The sequence below is a fragment of the Ovis aries genome, chromosome 2 (assembly GCF_016772045.2).
Source record: "Ovis aries strain OAR_USU_Benz2616 breed Rambouillet chromosome 2, ARS-UI_Ramb_v3.0, whole genome shotgun sequence".
Classification (NCBI taxonomy): Eukaryota; Metazoa; Chordata; class Mammalia; order Artiodactyla; family Bovidae; genus Ovis; species Ovis aries.
The window spans coordinates 122,045,914-122,058,602 of NC_056055.1; the positions used below are offsets into that span (position 1 = coordinate 122,045,914).

Here is a 12,689-nt window from a genome sequence, read left to right on the forward strand (position 1 = left end):
GTCACTGCTCAGGGCAAGAGTGCTCGCTGCCATCACCAGCAATTAGAGTGGGCACAGAGATGAAAATCTCTAGCTTACAGCATTACATCAAAACTCTTCAACATGACAGAAGATACCATCTTTAATCTGCATCCCTGTCTTTCAAGAAGGTCTCACCTCTTATATCCTTGCATCCATTTAGTACCTGACACTTTCAAATTACTGAATTAAAAGAAAAATAAATATTTGGCCATACCACGCAGCATGCAGGATCTTAGTTCTTTAAGCAGGGATGGAATCCATGCTCCCTCCAGTGAAAGGAAAGAGTCTTAACCCCTGGGCCACCAGGGAAGTCCACCAAATTACAGATTTACTGAAACTCTACTTAAGTGTCATATGTACGTGCATGTTCGTGCACACACACACACACTTCTCCCATGTGAAATGCACCATTCTCTGAACAAACACTAAAAAAGTATTTATTGACTATCTATACACTTTATTGGGCTTCCCAGGTGGTGCACTAGTAAAGAATCCATCTGTTAAGGAAGGAGATACAGGAGACATGGGTTCGATCCCTGGGTTGGGAAGATCCCCTGGAGTAGGAAAAGGCAACCCATTCCAGTATTCTTGCCTGGAAGATTGCATGAACAGAGGAGCCTGGCAGGCTATAGTCCATGGAGTTGCAAAGAGACTGACAGGACTGTCACTGAGCATCACGCACACATTATTAACAACATTTGTATATCTTTTTCCCCTATAAATTTTTTTACTACTTCAAGATAAAAAAATTAAAGCATTTCTGGATCTCGAGTACTTGGCATAGGTTTTGAAATAAATATTTCAAACAAAGAAATTTTATATTTAAATAAATGTTTGAATGAATGAATGAGTATACTAAAAATATTAAAACGGAGTTACGTTTAATGGTTGTGAGAAAAAGAAACTTGTAATGGTACAAATTTCAGTATTATAAACATTCTGTTTGATATTTTAGAAAAGTAATGAAAAAATAAATTTAATTTAAATAAAGCATGTATTTACCTCGGGCACACACACATTGATTTTTCTCTTTCCTTCCTTCTTTGCTTACCCTGTCTTATTTCCTCCCTTTCCTTCCTTCTTCCTTTCTCCTTTCACATTTTTTTAACCTATAAATAACTTTATAAAAGGGAAATATTTGTGATATAAGAATTTTAACTGGGGTTTATTTCCAGGAATGAACTATAGCTCAGTAATTTTTCTTTTTTTTCTTGCTAATTCTCCTGTATGCTGTTTCTTTTTTGTTATAGCTTATAATAACACAATTAAAACATGCCACAAATGGGATAAAAATTTGCATTTTTGTATATAAGTTATCAGTTTTCACTCCTATAAGAAAATGAAAATGTCATGGGATTCTCTACCAGTCTGCAGCTCTCAGCTGACTATCTCTGCTTGGCTTCACTTTTAAAACAGGTTTCCTCCATATGATAGAAAGGATATCAGTCAGGTCCGATTCTTTGTGATCCCACAGACTGCAGCCTGCCAGGCTCCTCTGCCCATGGGATTTCCCTGGCAAGAATACTGGAGGAATTTCCTTCGCCAAGAAGGATGTGTGAGGACAGCCCAATAACAATGTACTATTTGCTTTGCAACTCCAACAGAAAATCTTCCCAGATAACACTAAAATAAATGTCCCGGGGAGAATTTTGATGGTATAGCTCAGACCACATTTCCATGCCTAAATCAACCTAAATCAGAGGATTGTGTTAATCTGACCTCTTTTCAATCACTTCCCACCTCAGCAGGGCAGCCTCACTTCAACCAGAATGAATAGATTTTCCAGCGGAAATAGAGGGTCATTTTATCAGGGGAAAAAAAGAAAATGTGCTGGACTGACCATATCAGTAGAGTTTCTATGCTTCCTACATGCTAGTAAACGCTGTATGCATGTTTGATTTGAAAGAAATGGAAAACGTCAAAAAAGAAAAATACCATAACGTTTATGATGGACTACTATATTAATTTAAATTAAAATTTCAGTAGAATTACATATTTTTTTTATTTTATTGTCTGAGGAAGATAACATGTTTTTGCATAGAACTTGACTCCTGACTTTGTGGAAAAGTAGGTATAAAGCTTATAATCCAAAGAGCTGGAAAGATGTGTTTCATTTCTATGCTCTTGGACAAGCAATTCTTTCCATATTAAATCTCCTGGAGCAAGTGTCCCATCAAGTACAAAGCATTTTTTAGGTTCCCTCCCATCTTTTACTAATTGGGCTGATATTTGGCCTCTTGCCTCTTTCAAATAAAAAGAAGGTGACCAAAATCATCGGAAATGGCTAATTATACCCACAATGGGAAAATAATTCCTGTGAGTAAGTACTTCAGAGTGTAAAATGAAGTCCAAAATTTAATCACAATATTATCTTTCATTAATGGTTATTCAGCTATTCAACCTGGAATGTTCATTAGATAAGCAAGTAAGCATAGAGTCAATGTTTTTCTTTTTGGTTCCAATACATTGTTAGTAAAGGCTGTTACAGTTAACATAAAATTAAAGTCAGATTTGAGAGGATTTATATCTTGTTTTTAATTGGATTAACTTGTTATATTCTTTACAATGTGACTGATTATAGTGTGTACAGACAATTAGCTAGAGCAGTATTAGGAAATATGCAGTTATTTATTAACTAGGACATGTTTGGGAATAGACTTGTCATCACTCATTTAACTTGATATTTTCATAACTGACTTAAATGACAGAATAGAAACATTTCTGCATAATATAAAGAGTCAAGATGCTTAGGACAATCATCTTGAAATATAAGATTAATTTTCACCTATAATGCTATTAAAATTATGGCAAATAACTTAAACTTATAATAGCTTAAACAAAATAACTTAAACTTATTTGTATTTCAAAAATTTTAATGTAATGTAATAATAATAAAAACAGCTAACACTTATTGTGTTGTAAAATGTTTACGTATATTATCTCATTTTATTTTCACAATAGTTTTCTGGTTTAAAACTATTTTGCAAATGAGAAAACAATTCTTATTGAAGTTGTTTAACTTGCAAGTGTGAGGCTGAGTTGAGTTGTAAAATCACAAAGTTTTAACTCATATTTGTGGCTAGCATAACTACTGCCTCTGCTTGTTACTGATATCACACAGTGTTCCTCGATCATGCTAATTATAAATATCAGTTGGGTGTTACTTTATTTCAGTCACTCTGTGGAAAAAGGAAAACTGTATCATTAGTCAATGAGACAATATTTACAATATATGTTTTCTTAGCATTTGGAGTTTAATAGTTATTATTAAAGTCAGTGTTAAACACTCAGTTGTGTCCGTCTCTTCAAAACTACTTTCTGGAGGTTTTTATGAGAGTTTTTATTGCCTTTTTAAATATTAGATGTCCCTTTTATATGCTAAGTAATGCATAAGATTTTGGTGAATTAAAAGTAATAATCTTTCTTACTCGCTCATTAATTAAGTTGTTGAGTGTATTGTTGAATCATTACTTAACATGTACTGTAATTTCTGGCACCCTATGATTTTTAAATTTTTACCTAGGTCATTTTCTGTTAAATGAAAAAAGAGATAAAAACTCAATGTAGCCAAATTTCAGAAATTGTTGGTTTCCAGTATTAGAAGCATTAAGGCTATTCCAATGATGATGGTAATAAGTTTAGCTTGGCCTAGATGAACTGATCAGGTTCCATTCTGAGAAGTCTGGCAAGAGGGCTTATGAAGTATGTTTGCTTTTCTAATTTCAATTTTGTGCAGTGCAGAAGAGAGAACTAGACTTTTTCTGTAAATGGCCTTTCAAAAGTAATAGTGGCTCTCAAAAAGAGGCAGTATATAAAGAGATGAAAGCAAGATGTGACTTTTATATTTATTTTTGGTCTAGATACGTTTTCCCTGAATCCTCATATAATAAAAGAAAAAGCATTTAGCCAAGTGGTCCACTTTCAACTGCCTTAGATTCAAACTCACTCTTTTTGGGTAATTGGTAGTAGGAGACCTGGGGAAAGTCTTCCTGAGCCAGGAAAAACAGTGTCAGGAATGACTTTGATTCAAGAATATTTTGGACTTGGATTACTTGCAACAAAACTCTTCTTATATTAACTATCTTTTAAGATATAAATTTTGAACCTTTATTCAATATTTATCATATCATACTCCTTTGTTTTACAAATGAGACCCCTAGAAGGTGTGTAACTTGCTCTGACTCATTGACTGACAGTGTACTGCCTAAGGCCCAGCCTTGGCTTCCGTCTTAAATGTTGTGAAAGCGTTCCTTTTTAGAACCTCATGAATTTTTCTTATGGACTGTTTGTAAAAGCACTGAACTAAGTCTCTAAAATCAGCATAAAATTACTACTTTCTAGCTTGACGAATATCTGCATTGACAGCACAGATCTTATGTTCACTTCTGTCTCCGGATACAACTAAGTGAATGTAATTGCTCAATAAATAGGGTAAGATGACAAACTGAATTTCTAGAGGCATTTCGCCATCTAAGTTGCATTTTAAAGTGCTTAAGAGTGAGACAATACATATTCTTTTTATTTTGGTGCCTTAGCAGAATGGCAAGTCTGAATTGTCAAGCCATTTACTAACGTAAGTTTTAAAAAAAAATAATCACAATATTTCTAAATAATGTATGTTAAAAAAAAGTCACAGCATTTCTAAGGAAAAGAATTAAAAGAAGAAATTATGTGAAAAATGTTTTATGAATAAAAATAAAATGCAATGCAATGAATGGATGGTTATGTAAAATAACTGAAAAAGCAAAATAGAAATGTATTCTGCATTTATTAATCCTTAATTATCCAAATAAAAGACTCAGTCTTCTGAGTCACAATCATCCAGGGCAAAGGGGCCGAGATACAGGGTCAGAGATTCTGAGTTCTTAAATTGGTGTCAGCCCTAAGTATCTATGTGACCTTGGCCAAGTCACTAAAATATGTATGCTGGACTTTCCTTGGTTCCTTCAGTTGAGAACAGTGTTATAGTGACAAATTGTTATAGTATGGGTCGGGAAGTTCTCCTGGAGAAAGGCATGCCTACCCACTCCAATATTATTGCCTGGAGAATCCCTCGGACAGAAGAGGCTGGCAGGCTACAGTTCATTGGATTGCAAAGAGTCAGACACAACTGAGCAACGAACATTTTCACTTTTTTCAGTAATAATGATAATAGCAAGAGCTAATGCTTTTGGAATATTTATTATAAGACAAATTCTTAACATTATCATGAAATATAACACACTGATAAGATGAGTTATGATAAAAAATTATAGGAAGCATTGATTACACCACTACTTGTACACCCGCTTTGAGGACAAGAAATAGACTTCAGTGAGTTTAAGTTTGTATAAGATTAAGTTTGTAGTTATGGCTCTCTGACTCCAGTGTACCTCTTCTAACTAGGATGCAAGAGAAAAAAAGAAGCTAAAGATCAAGTTGAGTATTTATTCTCTAGTTGGGTAAGTTCAGTTCAGTTCAGTCGCTCAGTTGTGTCCAGCTCTTTGCGACCTCATGGACTGCAGCACGCCAGGCTTCCCCATCCATTACCACTTCCAGAGCTCGCTCAAACTCATGTCCATCGAGTTGGTGATGCCATCCACTCTCGACTCTAGTTGGATAAATCATGCAGAAAAAAGTTGAGTTGATTTTCTCAAAATCATACAGCAATTTAAGAGCAGCTAGAAAGAACTTCTCTTAGCTAATGTGATTGCCTTGCAGTATTAATGAATATACAGACAGTCTCCAACTTAACATGGTTTGACTTTATCATAATGTGAAAGCAATACATATTCTGTAGAAACCCTACTTTCTTTTGAATTGTGACCTTTCCCCAGGCTGGCAATATGTGGTATGATATTCTCTTGTGATTCTGGACAAGGCAAAGAACCAAAGTTCCCAGTCATACACAAGATCATGAGGATAAACAGCTGATACAACCATTCTGTACTCATATAACTTTCTGTTTTTCACTTTCAGTATAGTATTCAATACATTGGGCTTCCCTAGTAGCTCAGATGTAAAGCATCTGCTTGCAATGAAGGAGACCTGGGTTCAATCCCTGGGTTGGGAAGGTCCCCTGGAGAAGGAAATGTAACCCACTGCAGTATTCCTGCTTAGAGAATACCATGGACAGAGGAGCCTGGCGGGCTACAGTCCAGGGGGTTGCAAAGAATTGGACATGACTGAGTGACTAACACACGCACTCAATACATTACATGAGATATTCAACACTTAATTATAAAATAGTATTTGTGTTACGTGATTTTGCCCAACTGCAGGCTAATGTAAGTGTTCTGAGTATGTTTAAAGTAAACTATGGTGTTTGGTATGTTAGATGTATTAAATGCATTTGCCTCTTATAATATTTTCAATTTATGATTTATTAGGACATAGCCCCATCATAAATTGAAAAGGATCTGCATTCTAAAGTTAGGAGGGATGATTTGGGAGAATGGCATTGTAACATGTATACTATCATGTAAGAATCGAATCACCAGTCTATGTCTGACGCAGGATACAGCATGCTTGGGGCTGGTGCACGGTGATGACCCAGAGAGATGTTATGGGGAGGGAGGTGGGAGGGGGGTTCATGTTTGGGAACGCATGTACACCCGTGGTGGATTCATGTCAATGTATGGCAAAACCAATACAGTATTGTAAAGTAAAATAAAGTAAAAATAAAAATTAAAAAAATTTAAAAAATAAATAAATAAAGTTAGGAGGAAGGACTGGCCAGTTGGCAAGCAGAAAATTACCACTTAGTTTTAATGGGAAAATTAATATTTTATAAGGGTAAGGATTTCTAGTTAGTTTTTTCTCACAGCTCTGACAAATTGCCACAAATTTAGTAGTTTGAAACAACATGTTTATTATCTCACTGCTCTATGGGTCAGAAGCCCTGTGGGCTTGTCGAGTTTCTCTATTTCAAGTCTCACAAGGCCAGAGTCAAGTGTTGGCAGAGCTGTGTTCTCTTCTGAAGGTCCTGGAGAGGATATGCTTCTGGAATCATTCGGGTTGTTGGCAAAATTCAGTTCCTTGAGGATGTACAGCTGAGGTGCACATTTGCTTGCTGGCTGTTAGCTTAAGGGGCACCTTTGTCATTCTAGAGTCTGGTTTCTGGTCCTAGCGCATGAGCTCCTGCATGGCATAGCCAGCAACCGTGGATCAACTCCTTTTTGTTGCTGTTATCTTCTGCTTCCTTCCTTCTGCTGCACTGCTCCGACAGACTCGCCACTGTTCCCCTTCTATTTGAAGGGCTTAGTTTAGGCCTACCAGGATAATTCACGAAAATCTAGGATAATCTTCCTATTTTAAGGTCCATTACCTTAAAATCAGATTCTGGGGATTATATATGGGAATCTTGGAGGCTCGTTATTCTGCCTACCACAGGATTCTGTCTGTACCACTGGTTCTCAACACTAGTTGCATATTCCTGCATCACCTAGGAAACTTGATAAAAAGTTTATCCCTTGGCCACAATCAAGATGCACTGAATCTGAATCTCTTGGATTACAATCCGGGCAATGACTTGTTAAAGATGTCAGAAAATTCTAATATGTTTGAGACAGCTGAGAACATCCTGTAACACCAGATTTCTTCAACTCGATTGAATTCATTTTGTAAATAACCTACTCAAAACATACTATTTGGGTACCCCCTTTATCCTCCACTTTGCTAGGGTTTGAAGTCACAGGGATGAACATGTCTGGGGAGTAACTTCCTTGGTTCTGTGTCACTGCAGCAAAAGTTTGAAGTGATGGATGGACCACTGTTATAGCTCAGTTTTATTTAGAAAGCAAAGGAAAATACATCCTTGAGGCGTGACGGTGGGCCGACCCGAAAGATGGGAAGAGACGAGAAGCCCCCAGCTCAGTTTTGGCTCCTCTCTGTATGTATTTTTGTCTCCTCCCCTCGATCCTGCCCGAAGGCTGTTTGCTTCACCTGAGGTCCTTACTCTGGTCTTCGGACTTTCCTTTATTCTATTTTCATGGGCTTTTCCCTTTGTCTTTTAGCCACTGCTATTTTGGACTCCTTTTTCCTGTCCTAACTACCTAATAAATATGGTGCATGTCTTATTCTTCATGTACTCACAATCCAGAAGCACGAACAGTATAGAGTAATAATTATATTACATGAAATGTTTTAACATATATATCTGAATAACTTGCTCTGGAAGTTCTGAGGTAGTAATTGTGCCTGGGAACACTGCAGAATATTTTGCTTGATTTATACTTAATAGCACTTTTAAAATAGTTTGGCCAGCACCTAGAGACAGAGGAACATAAGTATGTCCAGGTTTCAGCATGGCCAAATGAGGATGATGTGTTTGTATTGTGCTTCCCAAAATGCAGCAGGCCAAGAATTTCCTCGGGTGCTTACAAAAAGTACTCCCAAGTTCTTCTGAAGATTCTGATTCAGAGTTTCTGTTCTGGGGCCTAGACATTCTAATGTGTTGAGCAAGTTCTGGGGATGATTCTGAAACAGGTGATCCATTAACCCACACTCTGTGGAACCCTGGTGTATGTTACAACAGTGATTTGTTACTTGTTCATTCAGTAATAAAAGCCTCAAGACTTACTATTTTAAAAAAAAAGCTTAATAATTTGAGTTTCTTACATTCCAGTAACAGATCTTCAAGAGAAGTCTCTTTATATTTTAATTTTCTTACTGCTTCATTTACTGAAAGTGTTAGGAACAGTCCAGGGCAGGATGGGGGTGGGGAAATAAGGGCATTTCTTCCTCAAAGACTCTGGTGGAAGTAAAGATGGTAATAGCAGGAATCATTCTAGCACAAAGACTTAGGTTTTGCCAAAAAGTAAGCAGTGAGAAGATAATAAAAAGTAACCAGGATCTTGTACTTGAACACTTTTCACAATCTGTTCCACACAGTGTGAATGAGAGAAAGAAGTTGACATTTGCCATAGACAGGTAGGATATTGGGAGCGAAGAGTGCTTTTTCCTTGTTTTGAATCAGGAAAAATGGAACTTGTTTAATATGCCATAAAGGAAACCATGTACTTGGATAGGAAACAGCCTCACTTTGCTCACACAAAGGTTCGGGATACTTAATGGCAAATTGGATATTTGTGGGAAATGCTTCTGTTAGCCAGTTTTATAGTAACTAGATAAATAAATGGAGGAAAGAACATGGCTTAGGGCCTGTGACAATCCAGGATATTTTGGAAATCGAGGAGTGGAAGATTAAAGTTGTTTTTTTGGTCTTAATTTTGGAGTGGACATACACTTTTAATATTAGGGTTAGATGAGTCAACTAAAAATAAGAATTTTTACTAAGAAAAATTTATGAGAAGTGTGTACATGTATAATAAAAATTTGAGAAAATAAGAAACAATTTTGAAAGGTACTGGCTTTATGATTTTGTGTTCTGGTAAATGATTAGGTCACACTGATTTATTATGTTTAGGTAGAATAAACCTTTTTTTTTTTTTTTTTTACACTGATCAAGCCAAGAAGATTGGTTAAATTTTGTGGATTTGGAAATGCAAAACTGTTAAAAAAAATGGAGAACTGCCTTGTGTTGCTGATATACTGCAATTTTAAGAAATGAACCCAGAATGATGCTATACAAAGCTATGAGTGATTAGGGAGCTATATTTCAAAAGTTATTTGAGGTCTTAAGTCAAAGTTCTTTCTGTGATGAAATAAGTCATTTAAATTTTATTTTGGTGATTCTTGGAGCGAGAAGCTTGTAGATTATTTATAAACTATTTTTATTTCATATATACAGTAAAGAAAATTATTCTATTTCTAATAGTAAAACCAAATCTTCTATTTTAATTTTGAGATGTGATAATAATATTTATAGGATCTAGAGACTAGGCTAGCAGTTAAAAAGAGAAAATGCCAATAACTACTGCTAGTACCACTGTGATTAGAGATTGACTTAAAAGTTTAAATTAGAGCTTTCTCAGTTTTGAAGCAGTGCTTTTCCTGTTAAACAAACCCGAGCTCACCTGGAAAAATCCACTGGCAGAATTAGTCATTTAATTTGACCTCCTTTAATTATGTACTTGATCTCTCTTCAAAATTGAATGGGACCTACTATATTTCAGCACGCAACATGAAACTCAGTTGTCAATAAATAATTTAACTAGATATGAGAAATTTACAATGATTTACTTAACATCTTTGATCAATTAATATAATGTGAACTTCAGGAAAGATAAATCTGGAATAAGCTAAACATAGAGGAGAGAACCACTTGCTAAATGAACATATGAGAAGCTGTATACAAAGAACCAGTGAGTTGGTTCAGTATGATTAAATGTAGGCTGAGGCATACAATTAAGCATGCTTCTGACAGTAATCATGCCATACTCATAAATATGAGGCTTAATCTAAACTGACCTTCAGATGTATCTGCAGTAGCATTATTTGTATGCCCAGTCATGATTCTTACATTATTGATGTGAGAATTGATGTAAGATGTAAGAATATTGGTAAAAGGGGTGATTCTTCCATCATTAGCATTTTCATGCCATATGTCTGCCAGGAAGGAAATTTGATAAATCCTTTGTAGGGTAGATGATGCAAGCAAATTGGATCACTGCATGAAATAGACATTACCAGATCTAAAGAGTACAAGTATCCACCATGTTGTTGAGAAACTGCCACCCAAAATTGCTGCTTCAAAGTTTGATAAAACCAGGGATCATAAACCTGCCCCTTTGATTAGGAATGCTACAAACGTATACAGTGCAGAATATAATCTTGTTCCTAATAGCCCACTTTCCAGATCACTAGGGAATAGGGTGAAGTAAGAAAGCTATAAAAGTGGAATTACTTGCACTGATCAATATTTTGTGAGTTGAATAAACTCATCTTAATTATTGGTGCCAGGATGATCCTTTGAACACTAAGAGATATTTCACTAAGATATTTTTTGGAACTCTGATTCTGAAACCCATTAGCAACAAAAATGGCTGCTAGTGTTGCATGAAATGTTTTTCAAATATGTTAGATATAGGAAAACTTCAAACATGTTTTTTGAGGCAACTTTTCCTTCAGTTTTTGAGCCCATATACGCATTAAGGATAATTTAATCCTGCATTGTGTAAATCATCAAAGCATTGTTTCATAAAAATCTGATTTCCAAATAAAATAATATTCCTTCACATTTTCCTTTGCACCTTTGTATTTTATACATATTTAATACAGAAAAAATGTGGGCTACTAATGTTTTAAATTTGTCTTAAGCTTTATGACTTCCAAAGACAGAACGGTAAACTTCTGTTTATTCAATTCCATGGATGGAGGAGCCTGGTAGGCTGCAGTCCCTGGGGTCGCAAAGAGGCAGACATTACTGAGCGACTTCCCTTTCATTTTTCACTTTCATGCATTGGAGAAGGACATGGCAACCCACTCCAGTGTTCTTGCCTGGAGAATCCCAGGGACAGGGGGGCCTGGTGGGCTGCCATCTATGGGGTCACACAGAGTCGGACACGACTGAAGCGACTTAGCAGCAGCAGCATTCAATCCAAATACCCAACCAACCACTGAACTCAAAGATGGAGTAAAGGACTTTTATTTTGTAAAAAAGTAAACATGCTGACGTTTCCCCTCAATTTTCAGTGTCAGTATAGATTCAAACACTACTTGCTGCTGCTGCTGCTGCTGAGTCACTTCAGTCGTGTCCGACTCTGTGCGACCCCATAGACAGCAGCCCACCAGGCTCCGCCATCCCTGGGATTCTCCAGGCAAGAACACTGGAGTGGGTTGCCATTTCCTTCTCCAATACATGAAAGAGAAAAGTGACAGTGAAGTCGCTCAGTCGTGTCCGACTCTTAGCGACCCCATGGACTGCAGCCTACCAGGCTCCTCCGTCCATGGATTTTCCAGGCAAGAGTACTGGAGTGGGGTGCCATTGCCTTCTCCGCAAACTACTTACAGTCTTCTAATAAAAGAAATGATAATTCACTAATAGTTATGATTAGTGTTCTGGATTGTAAGCTTAAGCTCCTAAAGTACTTAACTTCTTCATTTTTTCATTTATTCCAGACACAAAGAAAAGAAAGATGAATGTGGTTTCTGTCTGTGAGGAACTATATCAGCTAGGGAATTAGATTTAAATAACCAAGACTAACACATTCCAATAAATATTAGATAAAATGGGTAGCCATTCCTTTCTCCAGGGGATCTTCCCAACCCAGAGGTCAAACCAGGTTTCCCACATTACAGATAGATTCTTTATCATCTGAGCCACCAGGAAAGCTCAGATTATTCGAGGGAAGTTTAAAAAACAGTTTAATTTGAAAATTATTTTATTGTATTCTACTTTTTTGATATTTACTTAAGTAAAATAGTCAATTGCTCAGTGTTTCAACCATCCTGGATAAATGAAAATTGACATAAACTTCTCCACATGATGGAAAACAACAAATATTTGTGACAAAACTCAAATATTGTAAGCAAAAGATTTTAAAAAATCAGAGTAGCTTAATACAAATATCATCTTACTAGTGGCATTTTCTTTGAAAATTTTAATTTATCATGGAAATGATTTTGTTTATTGAAATAAAATTATTATATCAATATTTCAGGTCATGACCTCCAGATTTAAGACATTCTTCAAGACAATTTTGAATATGATCCAAGAGAAAATGTGATTTGAGTCTGGAGACAATTGTGAATGTAAGTATCAGAAAATTAGATTTTTCTCATGGTAC

At 36.0% G+C, this 12,689-nt stretch overlaps 1 protein-coding gene across 13 annotated transcripts in view; it reads left to right on the forward strand.

The window, feature by feature from the left end:
- Window positions 1-12,689, forward strand: part of CALCRL (calcitonin receptor like receptor) — a 126,297-nt gene that overhangs the window by 63,554 nt on the left and 50,054 nt on the right. For 9 of the 13 annotated variants that reach the window (XM_042243643.1, XM_060409656.1, XM_012131509.4 and 6 more), the window contains one exon: window positions 12,564-12,654. The gene's annotated coding sequence lies outside the window, so the exon portion shown is untranslated. Of the gene's footprint in view, window positions 1-5,406; window positions 5,463-12,563; window positions 12,655-12,689 lie in introns of all 13 variants that reach the window. The other 4 variants (XM_042243644.1, XM_060409662.1, XM_060409657.1 and 1 more) reach the window with 1 other exon arrangement.